This window comes from Mobula birostris, chromosome 20, assembly GCF_030028105.1.
Source record: "Mobula birostris isolate sMobBir1 chromosome 20, sMobBir1.hap1, whole genome shotgun sequence".
NCBI classification, from domain to species: domain Eukaryota; kingdom Metazoa; phylum Chordata; class Chondrichthyes; order Myliobatiformes; family Myliobatidae; genus Mobula; species Mobula birostris.
The window spans coordinates 2,125,640-2,150,040 of NC_092389.1; the positions used below are offsets into that span (position 1 = coordinate 2,125,640).

A 24,401-nucleotide genomic window follows, 5' to 3' on the forward strand; every position below is an offset into this window, starting at 1 on the left:
CACACATTTATTTCTACTACCAAAGTGCACGACCATGCATTTTCCAACATTGTATTTCATTTGCCACTTTCTTGCCCATTCTCCTAATCTGTCTAAGTCCTCCTGCATCCTACCTGTTTCCTCAACACTACCTGCCCCTCCACCAATCTTCTTATCATCTGCAAACTTGGCAACAAAGCCATCTATTCCATCATCTAAATCATTTATATACAGCATAAAAAGAAGTGGTCCCAACACCGACCACTGCGGAACACCACTAGTCACTGGCAGCCAACCAGAAAAGGATCCTTTTATTCCCACTCACTGCCTCCTACCAATCAGCCAATGGTCAACCATGTTAGCAACTTTCCTGTAATACCATGGGCTCTTAACTTGGCAAGCAGTTTCGTGTGTGGCACTTTGCCAAAGGCCTTCTGAAAGTCCAAATATACAACATCAACTGCATCCCCTTTATCTATCCTACTTGTAATTGCAACAGGTTTGTCAGGCAGGATTTTCCCTGAAGGAAACATGCTGACTTTGTGCTATCTTGTCCTGTGTCACCAAGTACTCATCACCTCATCCTTAACAATCGATTCCAACATCTTCCCAACCACTAAGGTCAGGCTAACTGGTCTATAATTTCCTTTCTGCTGCCTTCCTCCTTTCTTGAAGAGTGGGGTGACATTTGCAATTTTCCAGTCCTCTGGCACCATGCCAGAGTCCAATGATTTTTGAAAGATCATTTCTAATGCCACCACAGTCTCTAACGCTATCTCTTTCAGAACCGTATGGTGTAGTTCATCTGGTCCGGGTGACTTATGTACCTCTAGGTCTTTTAGCTTTTTGAGCACCTTCTCTCTTGTAATAATAACTGCACCCACTTCTCTTCCTTCACACCCTTCAACACCTGGCATGCTGCTCGTGTCTTCCACAGTGAAGACTGACGCAAAGTACTCATTTAGTTCATCAGCCATCTTCTTGTCCCTCATTATTATTTCTCCAGCTTCATTTTCTAGTGGTCCTATATCCACTCTCATCTCTCTTTTATTTTTTACATACTTGAAAAAACTTTTACTATCCACTTTGATAGATTGCTTTCATATTTCATCTTTTCCCTTCTAATGATTTTTTTAGTTGCTTTCTGTAGGTTTTTAAAAACTTCCCAATCCTCTTTCTTCTCACTAATTTTTGCTTTGTTGTATAACAATGTTATGCTGACCTTTTAAACCAGTCTAAGATCAATTATTTAACCCTTCCCTCCCACACAGCTCCCCACTTTTCGATCATCCATGTGTGTATCTAAGGGTCTCTTAAATGTCTCTAATAAATTGGTTTATTAGTGTCACATGTACTGAGATACAGTGAAAAACTTTGTTTTGCATGTCATCTGTACAGATCATTTCATCACATCAGTGCATAGCATTGCAGAATAAAGTGTTACAATTACAGAAAAGTGCAGTGCAGACAGATAATATGTACTCATGTCCAAGGGATGGGTTTTGGATGTTTTTGACTTCTAGAATATTTAAGATCCCTGAAACACAGATTTCTCATCCATCACACTGTTGGAAACTACTGTACTTTGCACTTTCAGGTTTGTTCCTCAAGCCCAGAAATTTGGCCATTACCCTGGGATTTTACAAAATTGGGATTTATTCCTTCTGTTGCTTAACACATGGTGAAATCAGATGGAAAGTTCAACCTAAGGCTCTTTGGGTAGAATAATTAAAGTTACATTTTATATGTTTCAAAAGTTGGGGTTAGAGATATGACAGGACTCTGTTCCACTTGTCCTGGTTGACAAGAGTGCATGGATGACTGCAAACAGTCTTTACAAGCAATCAGTCCAACCCTGGGCTGTTTCTGCACCCTGAGGGTTTCACATTGAAGCGGCCATAATTGGCCTCAGTGGTTAATGCGCTCAATAGTTGGTAATGTTGTTCAATTTCCATTCAATGTTTACTTAAAACAAACACCGAAAAATCAAAAAGAACAAATTCATTATTGATTTTGATAAACTCAAGCTTGGAAAGATGTCCAGTAATGGGAATTAGTTAATCATCTCTCATCAGATGTGAGTGATAACTTTAATAAACATCAGGGATCTAACCCTTACACAGCAGGTGAACAGAGAGCAACAGCAAGCAGGTAAGAGATCTCCTTTTTTCTAGTGTAGACTGCAGTGTAAGAAAAATGAGAGGTAAAGTACAAACGTGTGTTGAATGATATATCTGATATTCAAGTTGAAGTTCAACTGTCATTCAGCTGTAAACGTATATACAGCCAAATGAAACATCTTTCCTCTGGGGCAAAGATGCAAGCCACAGAACACACAGTCACACATACCACATATATATCCTGTCTCTGTTTCTGAGCCCCACCAGGGACTGTCCTGTCTCCGTTTCTGTTCACACTGAACACCTCAGACTTTCAGTATAAATCTGAGTCTTGTCACTTGCACAAGTTCGCTGATGACTCTGTGGTGGGTGGTTGTATCAGAGTTAAGCTGGAGTCGGAGTATAGAGTTTGGACAAGTTTGTGGAGTGGTGAGGGAGGAATCACCTGCTCCTGAATGTGGCCAAAACCAGGGAGATGGTGACTGGTTTCGGGAGGAAGAGGACTGTGATGGGTCCTGTGTACATTCTGGGAGAAAAAGTCGTGGTGGTGGAGGAGTACAAATACTTGGTGCTCACCTCGACAACAGACTTGACAGGAAAACCAGCACCAAGCCTGTTTACAAGAAGGGGATGGATTGAGCAGACTCTATTTTCTAAGGAAGCTGAGGTACGCCAATGTGTGCAGCAGGACATTGGAGATCTTTTACCAGTCTGTTGTAGCAAGTGCGGTCTTCTTTGCGGCTTTATGTTGGGGGAGCAGCATTGGTGCTGGTGATGCAAAAAGACTAAATAAACTCATCAGAAAGGCTGGATCCATCCTTGACTACAATCCGAACTGTTTTCAGAATCAGAATCAGGTTTATTATCACTGGCATGTGTTGTGAAATTTGTTAACTTAGCAGCAGCTGTTCAATGCAATACATATGATAGAAGGAAATAATTAAATAAATTACAGTATATGTATATTGAATAGATTAAAAATCATGCAAAAGCAGAAATAATATATATTTTAAAAAGTCGGGTAGTGTTCAATGGTTCAATGAACTGTTTTGAGTTAGAGGTGAAGAGGAGGTCACTAAACAAACTGTTATCCATTATGGACAATCTGGCACATCCTCTCCATGACCTACTGAATAGGCAGTGGAGCACCCTTTCAAACAGACTCATCAGCTCCACTGTTACAAGGATCGTGACAGAAAATCTTTCCTTCCAAATGCAATAAGCATTTCATCTCTGTGTGACAGGAGAGCACACATCATAGTACAATAGTCTCTGTTTCAGCATTTCGTACATTATTGCAAATGATTGCACATTGATAAATTATTGTGTATATTATTCTGTACTTTATTATTAGTTATTATTGCTAAGTGTGTTTTTAAATGTTGCTGCTGTAACGAAAGAATTTCCCACTCAGGATCAATAAAGTGCGTGCTTATTATGATACGTACACACACACACACACACACACACACACGAGGGGTGATTGATAAATTCGTGGCCTTGGGTAAAAGGAGAAGAGTAATTAACTTCAAACTTTCTGCATAGTCACTCAAAGAGTTGAACTGCACGTGCATGTAACAAGAGCTGAATAACTCATCTCCTTCTTATGCCACAAACTTATCAATCACCCCTCGTATGCGTGTGTATATATAAATATAATAAAAGGCACTTACTTTATTGATCCTGAGTGGGAAATTCTTATATATGTATATACAGACATACACATACATACACGAGATGGATTGTCACAGTCATTTTCCCAGGGCAAGGGAGTTTAAAAGCAGAGCGCAGAGATTTAAGGTGTGAGAAAAAAGATTTAGAAGTGTCCTGAGAGCAATTCTTTCACACAGGAGATGGTTAGTTTATCGAATGAGCTGCTAGAGGAAGCTGTAGGTGTGCATACAATTTCAATGTTTAACAGACATTTGGTCAGATACATGGATCGAAAAGGCCTAGAAAGATGCAGGCACATGGGACTAGCTCAACGCACACAAAATGCCGGAGGCACTCAGTAAGTCAGGCAGCATCTGTGGAGGGGAATAAATAGTCAGTGTTTTGGGCCAAGACCCTTCATCAGGACTTGTTGGTCAAGATCTCCAGCACCTGCAGAATCTCTTGTGTTTGGGACCAGCTTAGATAGATGTCTGGATCACCATGCACAAGTTGGGCTGGAGGCTCTGTTTCTGTGCTAGATGACGATTAAGAATACAGGTGAAAAGGTGCAATATTAATTGGGAGTTAGGTCACAGAATAAAGAGGAAGACCTATAAAATGGTCATCTCTGTATTTTTGTTTGGATCTCTGGATTTGTAATCTCTAATTTCACTGCCAAGTGGTGACGTGTATAGGAAATGTAAGATAGGATGATCGGGTTAATGTGTGGCTAAAAGGAAAGTGTAGGAAGGAGGGTATCAGAATTCTTTGATCACTGGAACCTGGACAAGTGGAATCAGTTCAGAATGGTTGGGGTGCACTTGAACCACAGAATGTCCAACCTCCATGCTGTTTAATGTCAAGATTCTTTAATGTAATTTCCAGAACAAAAAAAAACACAAGAACACAATAATAATAAAAACGCTATCAATATAAGTACATCAGACAGCTTATTAACTTAAGGTGACTGACAAGCAAATGACATAGTGATGGTGGTGGGAGGCGTGGAAGGGTGGGTTAGTGGGTGGAGGTGTTGATCAGCTTTACTGCTTGGAGAAAGTAACTGTTTTTGAGTCCGGTGGTCCTGGTGTGGATGCTACACAGCCTCCTCCCTGATGGGAGTGGGACAAACAGTCCGTGAGCAGGGTGGTTAGGATTTCATGATGTTACTGGTCTTTATTCCAGCACTTTTCTGTACATACTGGTCCTTGATTGCTGTGCTGGTGATGCCCTGGGTGTTTTGACTACCCGTTGTAGAGACTTCCTGTCTGTCGCAGTGCAGTTTCAATATCATGCAGCGACGCAGCTTGTTAGATGTTAGTAGCAAGCTTTCAGCTTTCCCAATATTAACTGGGATCATCCTAGCATATAATTCAAGAGGGAGTGGAGTTTCCAAAGTAAATCCAGCAGAGTTTTGACCCACTGTGTAGATAGTCCTCATCTGAGAAGGACCGTATGTAATCTGAGATTAGCTTTATTTGTTACAGGAACATCAAAACATGCCGGGAAATGCATTGTTTTTCGTCAATGACCAACACAGTCTGAGGATTACACCCATAAGTGTCACCATGCTTAAGGCACCAACAGAACATGGCCACTGATGATAGAGAGCATAACTGGACCATCAGGTGGCATGCCAGTGGCAGAATTTTTCAGACACTATAGCTGTCAAGGAAATCATGGAAAAGAATAAGAATGCTGCATATCCTACATTACAAAAGTATCTACAATTTACTAGTTGTTCACTTCAATTGTTTGCATGATTTGTATTTTTTTCTATCTCTTGCACATCAAGTGTTGATCTTTTATATTTATTTCTTATTCCTTTTTTCTTTAATTGGGTTCTTTTGCGTTTCTTGCTTTGTGGCTACATGTGAGCAAACAAATCTCAAGGTTGTATAATTCATACATTCTTTGCTAATAAATTGATCTTGACTAGTGCCATGTTGAGTATAAAACCATTTCAGATAACAGAATATTTTTGATAGATAATGGTAAGTATTTTTTCATTGATGATCAGGTGAGTTATGTACAGAAGCAGTTAACTTTTGGGGATTAGAAATAAATGACCTGTAGGGGTGGCACTGGGCCAAACTCATTCCTAATGTGCGAACCTAACAGTGGAACTTGTGGAATTGCTGCTAAATCAAGATTGATTTTGCCATAATAATCAAATCAGGCAAACATAACCTTTTACTATTGACTGCTCCACAGGTGCACTTTTGAGCTTCTAGCTATTCACCACTACTTTATCAGTTCCTTGTCAGTCATCTTATGTACAGACACTCCTGTGCCTAGCATCACTTTACGATATACAAGCAATGTACAGTTTATATATAAGCTATCTTATGTACTTATTTTTTTTATTATTGTATTCTTTATCTTTTGTGTGTTTTTTGTGTGCCGCATCAGATCCAGAGTAACAATTATTTCATTCTCCTTCACACTTGTGTGCAGGAAACGACATTAAACAATCTTGAAATTACAGAACTAATTTAGAGCTGAAGTTAAATGTGTTCATTCTCTGTAACTGTAACACTTTATTCTGCATTCTGTTATTGCTTTTCCTTGTGCCCTCAGTACCTCGATGTACTGATCCGTATGGTTGACATTGCTTCACTGTACATGTGGCAATAATAAAACCTGTCTCACAATACAGCATTTCTTTGCTCGTGTCATGAAAAACTTCTCCTGTGCCTTTCACAGATACTGAACGGGTGGTGTGTGTGTGTGTGTGTCTTTCTCTCTCTCTCTCTCCCTCCCTCCCTCCACAGATCATTGCCTATGTTGAATGGACAATCACTTTTCAAAGTTGCATTGTATAATATTACTTTGTACACAATGCAGGGAGTAGACACTCTCTTGTACATAGATCATGATCATGGATATATGAAATTGGGATGAATGGAGAACTATATAAGAGAACCTTCACAAAGACCATCTAACAGAGGGGCACTCAAAGCTTATCCAACAGATCTATTGGAAAATCCAAACTCTTCCGGAATAGAACTATTTTCAATGTGAATATCACTTAGTTTACCTTATATGCAAATCTTAACGCAAATCCATTAAAATTTGAAGGAGAAGCAAAAAGTAGTGGGTTGAAAACAAATGCTTTGCCCTTTATTCATAAGAGCATGATAATTGACAAGATAAGCAAGGAAGGCAAATGCAATGTTAACATTTGTTTTGTGAGGACTAGAACACAGAAGCAAGGATGTAATGCTGAGACTTTACAGGCATCCGCTAGTCTTGCAAGACCATGGATTTGTGCCTTGGAAGGTTTCCAGGGTGCAGGCCTGGGCAAGGTTGTATGGAAGACCAGCAGTTGCCCATGCTGCAAGTCTCCCCTCTCCACGCCACCGATGTTGTCCAAGGGAAGGGCATTAGGACCCATACAGCTTGGCACCAGTGTCGTTGCAGAGCAATGTGTGGTTAAGTGCCTTGCTCAAGGACACAACACACTGCCTCAGCCAAGGCTCAAACTAGCGACCTTCAGATCACTAGTCGAACGCCTTAACCACTTGGCCACACGCCAACATGCTGAGACTTTATAACGCATTTATCAGATCACATTTGGAGTATCGTGAGCCGTTTCGGGTCCCATATCTAAAGAAAGATGTGTTGGCATTGGAGAGGGTCTGGAGGAGGTTTACGAGAATGAAAGGGTTAACGTATGAGGAGCATTTAATGACTCTGGGCTCGTTCTCGAGTTTCAAAAGATGCGGGGGAATCTCATTGAAACCTACCGAATACTGAAAGGCCAGGATAACATGGAGAGGATGTTTCCTATAGTGGGGGAATCTAAGACCAGAGTGAACAGCCTCAGAATACACTGACAAGGAGGAATTTCCGTAACCAGTGGGTGGTGAATCTGTGGAATTTATTGCCATGGACAGCTGTGGAGGCCAAGTCATTGAGTATATTTAAAACGGAGGTTGATAGGTTTTGGATTAGTAAGGGTGTCAAATGTTACAGGGTGGAGGAGGATAATAAATCAGCCATGATGGAATGGCAAAGCATAATCAGTTGGATAAGTTGAAGTGTAACATGGAGGCAAAATCGAAAAGAGTAATGAATGCAGTACCAAAGGTGTTACAGTATATTTGAATGCATACAGTATACAGACTAAAGTAGCTTGTGGTGCAATTAGAGATTGGCAGGTGTGATGTTGTGGGCATCTCTGAATCATGATCGAAAGAAGATCACAGCTGGGAGCTTAGCATCCAAGAATACACAGGCAGGTAGGCAAAGGGGGTGGGTGGTTCTGTTGTTAAAAATAAAATAAAATCCTTAGAAAGAGGTGACATAGGATCGGAACATGTAGAATCCTTGTTAAGAAACTGTAAGAGTAAAAAGACCCTGATGACAGGCCTCTGGACAGTAGCCAGGATGTGGACTACAGATTACAATGGGAGACAGAAAAGGCATGTCATAAGGGCAATGTTATGGTAGTCAGGGGGATTTCAAAATGCAGATAAATTGGGAAAATCAAAATGGTGCTGGATCCCAAGACAGGGAATAGGTAGAACACATATTAGGCGGCTTTTTAGAGCAGCTTGCGGTTGAACCCATGGGGGAAAAGAAAATTCTGGATTGGGTGTTGTGTAATGAATCAGATTTGATGAGGGAGTTTAAGATAAAGGAACCCTTATGAAACATTGATCATAATATGACAGACTTCACCCTGCAATTTGAGAGGGAGAAGTCAAATGTATCAGTATTACTGTAGAGTAAAGGGAATTACAGAGTGGCATGAGAGAGGTGTTGGCCCAAAGTTGATTGGAAGGGGATACTAGCAGGGATGAAAGCAGAATAGTAAAGGCTAGAGTTTCTGGGAGCAATTTGGAAGGGGCAGGATAGATACATCCCAAAGATGAAATACTTTAAAGGCAGGATGACACAACCGTGACTATCAAGGGAAGTCAAAGCCAACATAAAAGCAGAAGAGAGGGAATGTAATAGAGCAAAAATTAGTGGGAAGTTAGAGGATTGGGAACCTTTTAAAAACTATCAGAAGGCAACTAAAACAGTAATAAGGAGAGAAAAGATGAAACATGAAGATAAGCTAGCCAATAATATCAAAGAGAATACCAAAAGTTTTTTCAAATATATGAAGAGTAAAACAGAGGCAACAGTAGATACAGTATTGGACTGCTGGAAAATGATGCTGGAGAGGTAGTAATGAGGGCAAAAAAATGGCAGATAAACTTAAGTATTTTGTGTCATTCTTCTCTGTGGAAGATACAGTAGTATGCTGGATGTTCGAGAGTGCCAGGGGGCAGAAGTGAGTGTAGTTGCTGTTACTAAGGAGAAGATACATGGGAAGCTTAAAGATCTTAAGGTAGATAAGTCAATCTGGATGAGGTAGACCACACCCCAAGGTTCTGAAAGAGGTAGCTGAAGAGATTGTGGATGCATTAGTAATGATCTTTTAAGAATCACTCGGGGAGCAGAACAAAAGAAATTCTAGGTCAGTTAGCCTGACCTCAGTGGTTGGGAAGATGTTGGAGTCGATTGTTAAGCATGTGGTTTCAGGGTACCTTGAGGCACACGATAAAATAGGCCACAGTCAGCATGGCTCCTTTAAGCGGAAATCTTGCCTGATAAATCTGTAGTTTGGTTCCCACGTACTTACTGCTCTCGTCATTCTTGATGAGGAAATGACAGGATTGGAAAGTGTTGCCTTTGGAAGAAACTTTGTCAAGATGGTGCACCACAGTCATAGAGGGCCAGAGGGTGGTTAATAGAATGTCAATGCTTTGTCCAGGATGGAGCCAACCTTTTTCAAATCATACACTTAAAAACAATCAAAATCTTTATTAAAACATGCAGTTGCTGTGTGAACAATACATTTTTAAAACATTTATTTCCAAGAAACTTCAGGAAATGAGTTTGGGTTTAAAGTAGCATTCAGGACAGTGCAGCCCACAGTAATCTATGGGAAAGTACCTACAGATATGTACCTCCTAAAATGGTGTTTGCTTCCTGGGGTTTGACCAGCCCCCATCTTAACAGATTGTACCACTCTGTAAACCAGTAGCAAATAATGATGACCAGTGACCTTCCAAACCCAACACACATCTCCATCTTGGTAATCTGGACTTTATGTCAGCTGACTGGTTATTCTTAAGAGGTAATCTTTCCACTTGTCTCTAGGAGGATTATTTTTTGAGGTTTTTAAGGTTTTTGATATATTTTTCATTCTTAACGAAAACTAATTTCAGAACAGAGTCCACTCTGCAAGAACTGGAAGCCAACTGGCTGGCTGTGATTTCCAAAGCGTTACCTGCCGCTACAAAGTGACTGTCGGAGCTAAGATGATGTCACATCGTAATTATATTCATTCACCATCCTTCACCTGGCTGCAGAAAAGACATGATTAAGGTTTATTGTGGACAATTCTTTTTACATGTGTATCTCATAAGGAGCTACGTGCAAGAAGTCTTGGAATAATCACCAATCTCTGTGAGGTGGCAACTGAAATGCCTTAGTATTTATCGATAGAACAAAAACTAAAACAAATTAATTGGAGTGGAGATCTAATCCATAAAGTCAGCGTGGCTCAAGAAACTGGGCACAAATCGTCTTTTATAGGCAGTCTCACCAAGCACTGCAGGATAGACTTGCACTAGTATAAATTTCTCTATATACAAAGTTTATCATGAACATGCCTCGGGCATCTTAGTAACTATCTTATTGTGGCTATGCCAGAGGCTACGCATCCACTGGGTATCGTGATAATGGTTACTGTATGGTCTCACGTCAGTTCCTTCACATGGGGGTAAATATTATCTTCATATTAAATTATAGCCCACCACCCATTGTGAACGTGATTTTCTTTGACAAGCACAAAAATAGTGACAATTGCCAAAAATTCTAAAATAAAATCTGAAGGTAGATTAAAAACACTCTTCAGGTCAGGAAGATTGTTGGAGAGGTAACAGCTAATATTACAGGGAACATTTGTCATCTGAAATGGTTTGTTGGGAATCTAAATTCATCAGCCTGAAACAGTAACTCTTTTTGTCTCTCCACCGATGCACCCTGACCTGTGGAGTGTTATCCAGCATTTTCTAATGACATTTATTTAAGTTACACTCAGTCACTATTGGGCCAATGGGATATTTATAAAACCAAAGAACGATACATTACGGAAGACACTGCAGTCCATTGTGCCTAGGTTAACTTTTCGATAGAGCCACTTCCTTACTCTTCCTCTGTATCCCTGCAAATTTTCTCTCTTTGATGTCCACTTTGAGACTTACAATTGAACCTATTCCTACTCTTTTTAGGAGAAGCACTTCACATCAAATAACTCACTGCATTAAAAAAAACTTATCTGTCATCAATTCCCAAAGCTTGTACCATTAGAAACTGTTTATTCCCCAGTTGCTTTTACCAAATATCTTCAAAATTTGGAACAAGGCCTTAAGACCATAAGATACAGAAGCAGAATTCGGCTGTTCAAGTCCGCTCCGCCATTCAATCATGGCTGATTTTCAAATCTTTCCCTATATCCATGCTCCAAAGACATGGCCTCTCTCTGAAAATGAAGATTCACATTCCTCACAAATATTCTCCGTGCCTTCACCAGGCCTTGGCCAGAGTGAGATTCAACATCCTGGTTTACAAGGAAAGCAGGATGTGATCTGCCAGTAAACCTGGTGAATGCAAGAAAGTGCAACAAATGCAACAGACTAATGTTATCTCAATTTCCCAAAGCAAGCACATTCTCCCCCTGTATAAATAACCCATCTCATCATGCCCTTGTTTTGGATGTCTTTCAGGATCTAAGGAGAACGGAGCTGGTTTTCCTTTCTGAGAAAGAATTAAATTTTGTCTCTACATTTACATTTTCAAAATATCAATAAATCAGTAAATGCAAGAATAGGCAGCAATCAATAATAGTTCATTCCTCCCAATTAAAACATTACAACAGTATTTCTAATAAAATATCTTGTACAGCTGCCAAAGCTTGGCAAAGTTATAGACTTTCAATAAATAAAGTTGGGGAAAGGTTAAATCTGGCTGTTAATTTACATTCAAAGCTAGTGTCACCAAACAAATGCATTTGTGTCTTAGTCTTTATCTCAGGATTTCCTTGGCTTCAGGCTGTTGAAAGGTCCATTTTATTTCCCATCAACACAACATTGTCAGACTTGGGAGAAATGTTATTGCAGTTATAATATAATATCCAAGTTGCAATTATAAAATAATTAATAATTTATAGATAATATTTTATAATTGTAACTTGGTCGAGTTGCAGGAAATAACATCCACGGCGTGTATGTTGAATATTATAACTGCGTCAGGAAAGACGGTTTAGTTCGTTGAGCGACCTGGAATGTTGCGCTTTTTCTGCAGGTGTGGGTGGGGGGAGGAGACTCTATTTTCTAAGGAAGCTGAGGTACGCCAATGTGTGCAGCAGGACATTGGAGATCTTTTACTAGTCTGTTGTAGCAAGTGCAGTCTTCTTTGCGGCTTTATGTTGGGGGAGCAGCATTGGTGCTGGTGATGCAAAAAGACTAAATAAACTCATCAGAAAGGCTGGATCCGTCCTTGACTACAATCCGAACTGTTTTGAGTTAGAGGTGAAGAGGAGGTCACTAAACAAACTGTTATCCATGATGGACAATCTGGCACATCCTCTCCATGACCTACTGAATAGGCAGTGGAGCACCCTTTCAAACAGACTCAATCAGCTCTGCTGTCGCAAGGATCATTGCAAAAAAATCTTTCCTTCCAAATACAATAAGCATATACAACGGTTCATCTCCGTGCGAATGGAGAGCACACATCATAGTACAATAGTCTCTGCTTTCTTATTTTGTACATTATTATTGCACATTGGTGAATTATTATTGTTGCTAAGGCTGTTTTTAGATGCTGCTGCTGTAACGAGATAATTTCCCAGTTGAGATCAATAAAGTACTTATTATTATGTTTAATTATTATTTTAGTTATGATAGCATACACAATCACAAAATACTCAGGACCCTAACTGTGGTGCAGCTGTGTGCCCAGGGTCAGACTGACTTGGGCATATTTGCCTGGGTTGAGTCTGTTAGCCTGAGCTGGTGCTGTGTTTATGACTCTACTTGAGCCCTGGACTAAAGGCTTACCGGTTTCCCATTCCTGGCAGCTGTTACCATCCCTAGATCTCAATAAGGTTTATTAAAATATTTCCTGATGTTGACAACTGTTTCTGAAAGTTGGGGAATGTGAAATGTCCCTTATCTTTATTCACTCTTGTATGTGAGAAGTCAAACCATATACATGATGGAAAGAGATGAGCAAGCATGCGATGGACACATTGTGAAGAAACTCTGGAGCTAATATTGTTGGAGCCCCTGCTCTGAAAAAAAATGTTGTTTATTTATACTCAGTTGATAAATTGCAGATCACCATGGGTTAGCTTCTGACAAATAACCACATTATTCTGGCTGAAATTGGTCCCTCACAGGTTTTAATATTTTCAGTAAATTGTGAATGAGCTTAAATTTTGAGCAAAGCAGATATGTTAATTATAAATGTAGGATGTATTAGATTATAATGGTTTGTGTGTAAGGTAATGTTGGAGTTACCATGAGTTTGTTCTTCTGTTACAGTAATGGCAATGTTCCAGCATAATTGCTGAGTCAAGTGGCTAAAATCATTCCTAACCTGATACAGAACAAAATATGGATTTGCTATCACCAAGTTTAAATATATCTTGAGACTAAGAAAAGAAGCATTCTTTAAGCATTTAACTATCCAATCTTAGCCATTGTGGAACATGATTAAATTAATTACAGATTTTTATATTTGATAATTTGGGTCGGCTGGTGGCACAGTGAGATCAGTGCCGGGCTCGAGAACGGAGGTTCCCGAGTTCGATCCAGTGACAGACTGTCCCTGTGGGCGCCCTCCATCCACGCCGGGTTGATGTCGAGCTCGCAACTCGTCCTCGTAAAATAATACTGCAAAAATGTCTGTGCGAGGAGTGGCGCCCCACACAGCCTTTCGAACTGCGCCTTGTAAGGTATGAAAATGCCCGACGCTGGCCTCTCAGCTCTGAGTCGATGTCGTCGTCATCATCGTCATATTTCATAATAACTCTGTATGAACCAGTTATTGCTGGTACAACTAATGAAATCTTTTAGAAGCAATGACTATTCTTCATAAATTCTAATATGCAAAGACCAATATTTGGAAAAGTGGCCAGAAAACAATAGCTGACTGATGATTTAAGAAAGTTTGAACAGATTGAACTGAAATATTCATGCTGATCTGGAGATGGTGTATGAGTTTCTCGTGGTGCACATGAAAAGATAGACCTGAATGAGTCGAAGTCCTCACTGGTCTGACCTTTCTCTAACAGCTGACACAAAGGTTTAAAAGATTAAATAACGGGGGTTTTGATTAAGTGGATTAGTAATAAGAATATGGAAGGAAAGAGGAGGTATTGCAACTTCATTGTGTTGAGAAATAAATATTGGAAGAGTTAAAAGGTGAATGCCAAAGAGAATGTTACAAAATATTATAATATTAGGATATGGACACAAGGAGAATGAGAAAAGGGTTTTCCTATTGCCCATGAATCTAGGAGCATCTGGTCTAATTACCTGTTCATGAATCCTTCAATAAACTGTATTAATATTTAATTCTCTACCTTTTGTGTTTGGTGGGCAATAAATTCTTTACTTGATTAGCTATTTTAAACATTACAATTCTGTCCACTCAGACCTCCAAGCCTGGAAAGAGTTGAAGAACTGATGCTACCATGAAGATATTCATTATTACTCTGGCAATCTTCCTGGTTAAAGGTACTGAAAATAAATCCTTCAAAGTAACATTGATCATAGAACAGTACAGGCCCTTCGACCCACAATGTTGTGCCGACGTTCTTAACCTGCTCTAAGGTTAATCTAGCCCTTCCCTCCCACATAGCCCTCTATTTTTCTATCATCCATGTGCCTATCTAAGAGTTCTTTAAACTGTAACAAAAACCAATTTCCCCCGGGATCGATAAAGTATGACTATGACTATGACTAAATGTCTCTAATGTGTGTACCTCTGCCACCTCCCCCGGCAGCACATTCCATGCACCCTACTACTTTCTGTGTAAAAAGCTTACCGCTGACATCCACCCTACACTTTCCTCCAATCACCTTAAGATTATGACCCGTTGTATTAGTCATTTCTGCCTTGGGGAAAGAATATCTGTCTATCTACTCGATCTATGCTTCTTATTATCTTGTACATCTCTATCAAGCCAGCTCACATCATCCTTCACTCCAAAGAGAAAAACCCCAGCTCGCTCAACCTGTCCCTCATAAGACACACTCTGTATTGCTGGCAGCACCCTGGCAAATCTCCTCTGCACCCTCTCGAAAGCTTCCACATCCTTCTACAATGAGGCGACCAGAAACTGACACAATACTCTAACTTAAACACAAAAATGAAAAAAAGAATATATATATACACATAGAATAAACATGGACTTACAAAATCATAGGAATTTATAGCTCTGAGTGATTTTCAGTTTGAAGAATTTGTTAAAGCAGGGAGTGGTAGGTACTGGAATAATTGCAGATTATGAGAACACCTATGTATCTGCATCATAAGAGGCAAGGCATGAGTTCAATTCTGTCATATAGTAGTACTGAGATGAAATATTGAGGCATTAACAAGGAACAAGCCAAGCTCTCAGATACAATGCAATGTCATCCCTGCTACTTGATTAGGTACACCCGTACACCAATGCAAATATCAAATCAGCCAATCACGTGGCAGCAACTCGATACATAAAAGCATGCAGAAATAGTCAAGAAGTTCAGTTGTTGTTCAGACCAGACATCAGAATGTGGAAGAAATGTGATCTAAGTGACTTTGGCTGTGGAATGCTTGTTGGTGCCAGACGGGATGGTTTGAGTATCTCAGAAACTGCTGATCTCCTGGGATTTTCACATACAACAGTCTCCAGAGTTTACAGAGAATGGTGCGAGAAACAAAAAGAACATCCAGTGAGTGGCAATTCTGTGGGTGAAAACACCTTGTTAATGAGAGAGGTCAGAGGAGAATGGCCAGACTGGTTCAAGCTGACAGGAAGGTGACAGTAACTCAAATAATCACACGTTACAACAGTGGTGTGCAGAAGAGCATCTCTGAATGTACAACACGTTGAACCTTGAAGTGGATGGGAGACAGCAGCAGAAGACCATGAACGTACACTCAGTGGCCATTTTATTAGGTCCAGGAGGGATCTAGTAAAGTGACCACTGAGTGGTATATTATGATATAGGTCTATAAGACTATTAAAACAAAAACTCTTACCACCTTAAAGTTATTTCCTGCAGGCAGTTAATCTGATCAATCATTCTAGATAGCCCCCTTTAACCCCCCACCCCCAATCTATTACCTTAGTCACTGCACTACAGTGTGTAATCACTTTAAATCATTTTTATAATGCTGTTTACATTGAAAATACATGCTAGTATTTATATATTTATGCACATTTTATTCCATATCCATATTTCTAAAATTATTTTATATGATTCTTTGTTCTTTATAATTATTGAACATGATTTTTTGTTGCATGTCATTTAAACACATTAATACATGTAAATGTACACTCAACAGCCACTTCATTACGTACCTCCTGTAGCCCATCCACTCACATTGTCACATGTGCCAAATCCAGTGAAAAGCTTGTCTCGTATACTGCTCATCCAGATCCTATTATTACATAGTGCATTGAGCTTTCCTGCTGGCCAACCACTTTAATTCTAATTCCCATTCCCATTCCGACGTGTCGGTCCATGGCCTCCTATGCAGACACTCCCAGGTTGGAGAATTGACATCTCTGGGTCTGGGTAGCCTCCATTCTGATGGCATGAACATTGATTTCTCCAACTTCTCCAACTCCCCCCTCCCCATTCCTCCTTCTTCAATTCCCTACTCTGGGATATATGGTATGGGTTTATTCCTGTCACGTATACCAAGATACAGTGAAAAGCTTGTCTTGCAAACTGTTCATACAGATCAAATCATCGCACAGTGCATTGAGCTAAAATAGGGTAAAACAATAACAATGCAGAATAAAGTGTAAAAGTTACCAAAAAAGTGCAAGATAATAACAAGATAGATCATATGGGCAAGAGTCCATCTTATCACACAAGAGGTCTGTTCGAGCGTTTGATTAACAGTGGCATAGAAACATCCTTTCAATAATTACTAATTATTAATTATTTAATAATACTTGCTCCTGGGCAGCTTTGTAATGTAGCAGTAATCTTTCTGTCCTTGCCTAGGATCCCAGGGTGCACCCTTCTCACTGAATGAGACCACTGTGAACCAATCAATACCTTGGTATCAATCTCTATGGGATATGGGCTCGAAAGTCACCGAGCTTTACAATGTTGCTCAGGAAAGTATATATCATTCTATTTTGCTCAAAAGAGTCGAGAATCTGTTCAGGTGAGCAAAATCCTCTTGCCTTAACCATTGTTGTCATCTGATTGAATATTGCAACATTAGCCAATAAGAAATTCTAATGAATAGTACCATTATGTAATGACTGTGATAGTTCAGCAATTGATAGGATGCCACAGTAGCCCAACGCTATTACAGCTTGGGGCATCGGAATCGGAGTTCGATTCCGGCACTGTCAGTAATCCTCCCCAAAGAGGTACCAGTAGGAAGTTAATTGGTCATTGTAAATTGTCCCGTGATTAGGCGAGGGTCAATACGTGGATTATGGGCTGGCGTGGCTCAGTGAGCAGAAAGTGCCTGTTCCACTTTGTATCAACGAATAAATAAATTACAAGGGCTTTTGACTGTTCAAGAGTAACGTGCCACTCATGTAATAATTTCGCAGTGTCATGAAACTCTTTTCTTCAAATGATTAATTCACCTCTGACTATACTGCATCTTCCCCCTTCCTTGCTGTCTAAGTTACATGCCATCTTGGACAATGTCTCCCATCCACTACATAATGTACTGGGTGGGCACAGGAGTACATTCAGCCAGAAACTCATTCCACCGAGATGCAGCACAGAGCGTCATAGGAAGTCATTCCTGCCTGTGGCCATCAAACTTTACAACTCCTCCCTTGGAGGGTCAGACATCCTGAGCCAATAGGCTGGTCCTGGACTTATTTCATAATTTACTGGCATAATTTACATATTACTATTTAACTATTTATGGTTCTATTACTATTTATTATTTATGGTGCAACTGTAACGAAAACCAGTTTCCCCCGGGATCAATAAAGTATGACTATGACCATGACTATGTCTATACTCACAAGAGATTCTGCAGATGCTGGAAATCTAGAGCAGCACTCAAAAAATGCTGGAGGAACTCAGCAGATTGGGCAGCATCTATGAAGGGGAATAAAGGGTCAACGTTTCGGGTCGAGACCCTTCATTAGGACTGGAAAAGAAGGGGGAAGATGGCAGAATAAGAGGGTGGGGTGAGGGGAAGGAGAACAAGCTGGCAGGTGATAGGTAACACCAGGTGAGGGGGAAGGTGGGCAGGTGGGGGAAAGGGATGAACTAAGAAGCTGGGAGGTGATAGGTTGAAGAGATAAAGGGTTGGAGAATAGAGGAATCTGTTAGAAGAGGAGAGTGGGACAAAGGGAAGGAGGAGGGAGCCAGGGTGAGGTGATGGGCAGGTGAGAAAAGGGGTAAGAGGAGAGCCAAAATGGGGACTGGGGAAAAAGAGAAGGGGGAGGGGAGAGAAACTACCAGAAGTTTGAGAAACCGATGTTCATGCCATCAGGTTGGAGGCTACCCAGACGGAATATAAGGTGTTGCTTCTCCAAGGTGAGAGTGGTCACATTGAGGCAGTAGAGGAGGTCATGAAGCAAAGTGTCAGAATGGAAAGTGGAATTAAAATAGTTGACCACTGCTCCCTGCTGCAGATGGAATCAATGTGCTTGATGAAGCAGCCCCCAATCTACATCAGGTCTCACTGATGTAGAGGAGGCTGTACCAGTAACACTGAATACAGTAGATGACCCCAACAGACTTGCAGGTGAAATTTTGCCCCACCAGGAAGTACTTTTGGGGATAATAGATTCTTTCTGACCTGCTGAGTTTCTCCAGCACTTTGTGTGTGTTGCTCTGGAGTATACTGACTGGAATTCTGAAAAGTGACACGGGATCTTACAAAAAACATATAAAATTATGAATAGGATAGATAAAATATAAGCAAGAAAACTGTTTCCAGTGGTAGGTGAGACTAAGACTAGGGGACATAGCCTCAAGATTCAGGGGAATAGGTTTAGGATAGAGATGAGGAGAAGACTTCCTGTCCCAGAGAGTAGTGAATCTGGGGAATTCTCTGCCCAAAGATGTAGTAGAGGCTACCTCATTAAATATATTAGAGACACAGTCAGATAGATTTTTGCATAGCCAGTGACTGCATGGGTTTCCCTTGGGTGCTCTGCTTTCCACTCACATTGAAAAGGCCTGCAGGTTGCAAGGTTACCTGTCCACTGTCGTCGTCTTCTTCATGTGCCTTGTGCGTTACACGCTTGGGCGATCATGGCTTTCCACATTGAACGATCCCTCGCAGCGTCAATGATATCTCACACACTTAGATCTGTCAGTTCTTTCACAATGTCCATATATTTTCTTCTTTGCCTTCCTCTTCCATGTTTCCCAGGCATATGGTCTTGTAATGTAAGGCATTCTATTTCTCCCTTTCTGCTGTCCACGGTAGGTAGCCCCAAATGTGTAGGTGACGGGTAGAATCTGGCAGGTGGGAATGAAGGAAGAATATATTTCAAGTGAAAACTGATGAGACTAAATTGCTCTGCAAGCATAAGTAGATCAAAGTAATACGACGGGAAAAGCTGGAATAGAATGTAAAACATACTCTTACAGTTACAGAGGAAATGCAGTGCAGGTCAACAAATAAGATACAAGGGCCACAGCAAGGTTGATTGAGAGAACAAGTTCACCTTTATTGTACACAAGGTCCATTCAAGAGTTCTATAACAGCAAGATAGAAAATGTCCTTGAGCCTGGTGTGCATATCCTCAAGTCTTTTTTATCTTCTGCCGAGTGGAAGAGGGGAGAGGAGAGAATGAATGGGGTGGGAGAGATCCTCAAGTCTTTTTTATCTTCTGCCGAGTGGAAGAGGGGAGAGGAGAGAATGAATGGGGTGGGAGAGGAGAGAATGAATGGGGAGGGAGAGGAGAGAATGAATGGGGTGGGAGAGGAGAGAATGAATGGGGTGGGAGAGGAGAGAATGAATGGGGAGGGAGAGGAGAGAATGAATGGGGTGGGAGAGGAGAGAATGAATGGGGAGGGAGAGGAGAGAATGAATGGGGTGGGAGAGGTCCTTCACTATGTCAGCTGTTTTCCTGAGGCAGCAGGAAGTGTAAACAGAGTTGATGGTAGGGGAAATGGGGAGGGAAGCTGTGTTGATAACTCTGCAGTTTATTGCACTCCTGGGCCATACCAAGCTGTGATGCAATTAGAATGCTTACTGTGGACATTTGAAGACATATGAATTTCTGATAATGAGATTACTGCCTTTAGGAACTTATTATGAGCAAATTGCAGACCATTTTTTAAAAACACGAAGTATATTTGTGAAGTAACAACTTTATTGATTGTAAAGTTCCTTGGAGCATCCCAATGTTGTGAAAGATAACTTACACTCAGTGGCCACTTTATTAGGTACAGGAGTGGAACCCCGTGTGGTCTTCTGCTGCTGTAGCCCGTCCACTTCAAGGTTCAATGTGTTGTTCATTCAAAGATGCTCTTCTACACAGCACTGTTGTAACCTGTGGTTATTTGAGTTACTGTCACCTTCCTGTCAGCTTGAACCAGTCTGGCCATTCTCCTCTGACCTCTCTCATTAACAAGGTGTTTTCACCCACAGGACTGCCACTCACTGGATGTTTTGTTTCTCACACTATTCTCTGTAAACTCTAGAGACTGTTGGGCAGGAAAATCCCAGGACACTCAAACCATCCTGTCTGGCACCAACAATCATCCATGGTCAATGTCACTTAGATCACATCTCTTCCCCATTCTGATGTTTGGTCTGAACAACAACTGAACCTCTTGACCACGTCTGCATGCTTTACTGGATTAAGTTGCTGCCACATGATTGGCTGATTTACATTAACAAACAGGTGTACCTAATAAAGTAGTTACTGACTGTATAAATAGATTTAAAAATATATTTGGGGGGAGCTTTGAGAAAGAAAGGGATAGTGGCATTCAGACTGTTTCAGAGGAGCTAATATCTTGTGTAGAGCCTAACATTGACATAGCCATGTAATTTAAATGTGGCTTATTTGTGGTCTATTATTTATTAGTTTTGGGTTATTATTGTCACATGTACCAAGATCCAGTGAAAAGGTTTCCTTGCATACTGTTAATGCAATTGTATTAAAGTTAAAGGACGCATTATAAACAAGCTTCACTCTGTTGTGTTTGAACCCTCCACAGTGAAAAGCTGGGAAACTGTAGTAAACACTCCTGCAAATTGGTTGAAAGCCTGATGATCGAAATACCTGATTTGGCTGATGAATTGGAGTTAAAACATCCCACCTTCTTCCAAGAATATGTTCAATGTCTCTCGGGGTTGGTTGAGTGTCTTCGTAGAAATCTGCATGCGGCAGTTGGCAGAGGAAACTCTGAAACTCTCCACAAGATGCTGATGTTGATTCAGAGACACATCAAAAGGTACATTGACTAATTTAATCACACATACAACAACAGCACCAAGCAAATTGGGGAATGTCCGAGGAGAAACCCTCATGAAACTGAGCCAGCAAATGAAATTTCCCCCTTCCATGTGGTCCACGAGAGGACCCACCAAGAAGGATTTCAAAAGAAAACCTTATGACAAACTGGAATTGTTATTGATAAATTGGTGATTAATGAGCCTTTGATGGTTGTAGAGGTAGTCTATGAACATACAAACTAAACATAAAACCACTCATGAGATGAAAAAGATCTTAACCCAACCCACTCTATAATCAATATTTATAATTCTAGTTAGTGAGCAGCTGCTTATCCAAGGGTATAATGCTGCTTTCTCTGAAGTAGCCAACAGAACTGCTGATTCAGTTTCGAGGATTTTTGTTGTCAAAACCAGTGGAAAATTGTATAGCATGTTAACTAATGTTATAACTGAGATTTTGTTAATGTATGAATTGAAAATTGCTACTAAAAACAATCACTCTCATCTTCAAGTTCAAGTATATTGTCATTCAACTGTACACATCATTCCAACATCAAGAATGGCATCGAATAAAACAGCTATAACTATAAGATCTGTACCTCATTTTTGACTTCCAAACAACGTTCAGGACTACCATCATCTCCAGATCTAACAGTTGCTCCACAACTGTGCAGCTTTGCTGGTCTTGGTCAGCATACCCTCTACAATTGAGAGCAACTGAATTGTGATGAGGTTCCCACAAGGTCAGGAATGAGTAGGCAACAATCATGGGGCATCATCAGAAGAAATCCTCACTGGGTTCAAACCAATGACATTGAAGTAGATTAATAAAAAATCATACTATCTAAATACACAAAAGGCAATTTTTACCTGCCCTTACACTGTCTGCAATTGAAGTTTCATGTACAAACAACTCTGTTGCTCTCAAAGTAAATTCATTATCAAAATATGCATATGTTACCATGTACAGCTCACCTATTTAGGTGCTGAAAATTAATTGGTTAGTGAGAGAGAAATTAAATTTATTTTGATAATAAACTGTTATTGGAGGGCAAAAGTTGATTTGCACATCTTGAAGTTCTTTAGTGCTGGAAGATGCCTAATAATAAACCATTTGATCATCGTGGTCTGCTTTACATAATTGTGTGAGTCATGTGGTCAGAGAACCGAGTTGGCCATAATCACAATCTGCAATTTTCCTTGCTGTAAGAATTTGAATAAACAATCCTTCTGGAAAGTTGCTGTCTCTTGTAAGTATTATTAAAGCATAAAACATAAGAGCAGAATTAGGCCATTTGGCCCATCAAGTCTATTCTTATTAATATCAATCTTTGCTTTAAATATACCCAATGTCTTGGCCTCCACAGCCATCTGTGGCAATGAATTCCACAGATTCATCACCTTCTGACTAAAGAAACTCCTCCTCTTCTCTGTTCTAAACAGACATCTTTATTTTCTGAACCTGTGCCTTCTGGTCCTGGACTCCCCCATTATATTATTAGAATTTACCAGGATCGATCTATCTATAATTTATTTAAATTTTACACCCATTCTACAGCATGAGGGAGTAAAAATCTTTGTGTTATGTCTCTGTCGCAATGTACAGGCATGCAAATTTAAAAGTCGAATGGCTTTTAGAGAGAAGCTGTCCTGTAGCCTGCTGGTCCTGGCTTTAATTCTGCGGTAGCATTTGCCAGACAGAAGCAGCTGAAACAGTTCATGGTTGGGATGACTGGTGTTCCCAGTAATCTTCCAGGCCTTCTTTACACACCTGCTGCTGTAAATATCCTCAATGGAGAGAAGTTCACATTTACAGGTGTGCTAGGCTGTCTGCACCACTCTCTGTAGAGTCCTGCGATCAAGGTTGGTTCAGTTCCCATACCAGGCGGTTATACAGCCAGTCAGCATGCTGAGGTGGAAGAGACGCTGTTGTGCTTTTTTCACCACACAGTCGGTGTGTACAGTCCAGGTGAGATCATACCATAGTCCAGGAAGAGCATCCTAATGTATACATCCCTCTTCTTCAGCTGGGTGAGGATGGTGTGTAGTGGTGTGGCTATGGCATTGTCTGTTGATTGGTTCCATTGGTTGGCAAATTGTAGGGGTCTAGTGTGGGTGGTAGCAAGCTGCAGATGTAGTCCTTGACCAGCCTCTCAAAGCATTTGCTTATTATTGAGGAGAGTGCGACAGGATGCCAATAGTTCAGGCATGCTACTTTGGTTTTCTTAGGTACAGAGAAAATGATAGATGATTTGAAACAGGAAGGCACTACACTACACACTGGGAGAGGGAGAGATTAAAAATGTCTGCACACAACATCTGCAGTTTTCAGTGTGTTTTCTACTCCATTATTGACATTTCCAGCTCGCAGGATCAAGGATCAGCTTTATTTGGCACATACATTATGAATCTACTGTGGTGTTTTGGTCAGGATGTGACATGCAACAGAAAACAGTAACACTCAACACCTATAAACACAAGAGATTCTGCAGATGTTGGTAATCCAGAGCAACACACACAACTGGGTTGAAGGAACTCAGCAGGTCAGGCAACGTTAATGGCGAGGAATAAACAGTTGACATTTCATGCTGAGACTTTTCATCAGGACTGGTGAATTTCAATAATATTTGAATAATATTGTAAATATATTGTTTGATAATCATTCTTTGTTGTTTACTTAATGCATTGTGGGTTATATGTAAAAGTATGTAAACGGCATACGTCATCACGCTGCCATGTCATATGTGTGCGGCTCATTTAAGGTAAAATCGAGTACAGGAGATGGGATGTTATGTTGAAGTTGTATAAATGGTGAGGTCTAATTTGCAGTATTGTGTGCAGTTTTGGTCACCTATCTACAGGGAAGATGTAAATACGGTTGAAAGAGTACAGAAAAAAATTTTGCAAGGATGTTGCCGGGTCTGGAGGACCTGAGTTATATGGAAAGATTGAATA

At 40.4% G+C, this 24,401-nt stretch overlaps 1 long non-coding RNA gene across 1 annotated transcript; it reads left to right on the plus strand.

Annotated features, from left to right (window-relative positions):
• The first annotated feature begins 2,090 nt into the window (after nucleotides 1-2,090).
• LOC140185427 (uncharacterized) lies at nucleotides 2,091-22,677 on the plus strand. Its single transcript, XR_011882631.1, has 4 exons — nucleotides 2,091-2,130; nucleotides 14,479-14,560; nucleotides 17,048-17,213; nucleotides 21,209-22,677. It is a non-coding gene; the product is annotated as an uncharacterized lncRNA (long non-coding RNA).
• The last annotated feature ends 1,724 nt before the right edge of the window (nucleotides 22,678-24,401 follow it).